Source organism: Physella acuta, unplaced genomic scaffold, assembly GCF_028476545.2.
Source record: "Physella acuta isolate Inbredline_101_S28 unplaced genomic scaffold, ASM2847654v3 ptg002351l, whole genome shotgun sequence".
Classification (NCBI taxonomy): Eukaryota; Metazoa; Mollusca; class Gastropoda; family Physidae; genus Physella; species Physella acuta.
The window spans coordinates 12,166-15,007 of record NW_026733844.1 but is presented as its reverse complement, the minus strand read 5'-3'; the positions used below and the strand labels follow the sequence as shown (position 1 = coordinate 15,007).

The following is a 2,842-nucleotide window of genomic DNA, read 5'->3' as shown; positions in this document are numbered from 1 at the left end:
AATGGGGAAAATGTATTTATTTTGTATTTTACAACGCGCGATGCTCGAAAATTAGTAGCTCAGGGAAGTCTACCGGTGGTTACCGCCTCAGGTTAAAAATAGCGACCAATGGCTGTAGAGGGAAAAAAAGGCACATAGTATTCGATATTAAAACAATGTTTCGCTTTTGTGGAGATTTAGGGCGTTTTTTATTATTGAAATAATATGAGGAAAGCAGTGAAATCATTATTGTAGCCAGAAAAGGACGAATAACTGCTGATTTCGTTTGAGTATATTTATAAGCCCCAATTTTCTCACACAGATGTCTACGGCCATACCACGTTGAAAATACCGGTTCTCGTCCGATCACCGCAGTCAAGCAACGTCGGGCGTGGTTAGTACTTAGATGGGTGACCGCTTGGGAACACCACGTGTTGTAGACTTTTTTTCATCTTTTGTCTTTTATTTTTTGCCCCACTGGACACCTATTCTTACCACCTGCACTCTTTCCTAAGTTCACCACATACCTGTGAACACTTTTGTAATATCGAAATATTTTTTGTTTGTTTCTTTTGTGCCTTCACGGTAGGCTACCTCGATCCTACCCACCCATGGAAACAAACCCCTTAAAAACCAACAAAGGAAAGATGACCACTCTGCCCAAATTAAATAAATAAACTAAGTAGGCTACAACCTAATAATTAGAAGTAACTCAGTAAGTTAAATAAGGGGTAGGTATGGAAAACATTCGTGTAGGGGTTACAACCACTCGAGCTAATTCGGAAACGTATGGGTGGCCCTAATAAGGGCCGGATGGGTAGAACAAATGGGTGGTCCTGGGTTGAGTTTAACCGCCGAAGCCGTACAGGGTGCGACCTTGACGTTTCAGAGCATAGACGACATCCATAGCAGTGACGGTCTTCCTCTTGGCGTGCTCAGTGTAGGTGACGGCATCACGGATGACATTTTCAAGGAACACCTTGAGGACACCTCTGGTTTCTTCGTAGATCAGACCAGAGATACGTTTGACACCACCTCTGCGAGCAAGACGACGGATGGCTGGCTTGGTGATACCTTGGATGTTATCACGCAACACCTTCCTGTGACGCTTGGCGCCTCCTTTGCCGAGTCCCTTACCACCTTTGCCTCGGCCAGACATATTGAATTTTTCTTCTTTGTTGATGAAGGAGTGTTCGAAAAACGCCGTCTGCAGAGAAACTCGCTCCTTATATACGGTCCTGGGCTCGAGTTCGTTCAATATGGCGGACACCGCCCAACCAAAAGCGGTCGGCGAATGAGCCAGCCAATGAAAAAGCAGCTTGCCGTGTCGACTGGAATGTTGCTGGCTTGTCGGCTAACGGTGTCGTTTTCAAAGTCATTTTTTCACCTATTCTGCTATGCGACCCTTGGATAAAAAATAAAGAGTTTCATTGCCCACACGTGTAGGCATAGAAAAGATCCACGTTTGTCATGTTAAAATATGATATTAGACGTTATTTTCACCGTTTTGTGCGAATAAAACTGAAATATTTCCCTACACCTAATTATGCGAGTACGAGCGAGCTCATTATGCGAGTACGAGAGAATCTCGAACGCTGATTGGTCGAGTACGAACGAAATAATATTCTCGTACTCCGCTCCGTACTCGCAGTGGTTTGTTTACATCGTGAAACGAATAGGTTAGTTAGGCTTCTAATAATTAAATAATCTATGGCGTGTAGTCGTTAAGAATAATTTCTGCTCTCCGATTAAGATCTAGATATCTAGCTCTAACCCTAAAGGGTTTTTCTTTTTTTTTTTTTATATATATATTTTAAAAAGCAATGGATAGGGTGGTGGGTGGGTGAAAGAAAAATATAAAATTTATTCTCTCCTTTCTTCACATTTGAGATAAATAAAACAATATCAACAGCATGCATACACGAATTCAAATAGCAATGTGATGTGTGAGTTGAATTAAAGAGATAAATGAATAGAACCTATTTCCCGCATCCCCCAGAATAATACTAATAGATGTAGTAGTAGTAGTAGTAGTAGAGTGGCAGACATGGGCAGGGGGTGTAGTGGGTGGGTGGGTGGAAACTCGTGAGGTGGGGGACCTTCACTGCTAATCTGAACGTTGTCAGGTGGTCCTAAAAAGGACCTTGGTTGAGGACAGGGGGTGGTGGTTTGGGCTTAAAAGAAACCTCTTAAGCACGCTCACCACGGATACGTCTGGCTAGCTGGATGTCCTTGGGCATGATGGTGACACGCTTGGCGTGGATGGCGCACAGGTTGGTGTCTTCAAACAGACCGACGAGGTAAGCCTCGCTAGCCTCCTGCAGGGCCATGACAGCGGAGCTCTGGAAGCGAAGGTCAGTCTTGAAGTCCTGGGCGATTTCTCTGACCAGGCGCTGGAATGGCAGCTTGCGAATGAGCAGCTCAGTGCTCTTCTGGTAACGACGGATTTCTCTCAGGGCGACGGTTCCAGGCCTGTAACGATGGGGCTTCTTAACACCGCCGGTGGCTGGTGCTGACTTTCTGGCGGCTTTGGTGGCCAGCTGTTTACGTGGGGCTTTGCCTCCAGTAGATTTTCGGGCGGTTTGTTTGGTACGAGCCATCTTTTTTTTTTTGAATGATCTTAACTGACTGTTAAGGAAATGCGGCAGCTCAGCGCTGCTGGCCCTTTTATAACCGTCCGCCAAACCCTTAGCGCAACGAAGCTCTCCCATTGGACGAGTACGAGTTTAACGACGCTGATTGGCCAGTAGCAGCCACACAACGTTGAGACAGCGTCGACATAGCAGATTATTTTTAGACACGGTATCCAGCCGAGCGATCTATTAATAGCAGACAGGGCCGATAACACAAAATATTCTTCGTT

The 2,842-nt window shown here is 45.2% G+C and overlaps 1 non-coding gene across 1 annotated transcript; it reads left to right on the top strand.

The window, feature by feature from the left end:
* Positions 1–303: 303 nt before the first annotated feature.
* LOC131933046 (5S ribosomal RNA) lies at positions 304–422 on the top strand. Its single transcript, XR_009384820.1, has one exon. It is a non-coding gene; the product is annotated as a 5S ribosomal RNA (ribosomal RNA).
* The last annotated feature ends 2,420 nt before the right edge of the window (positions 423–2,842 follow it).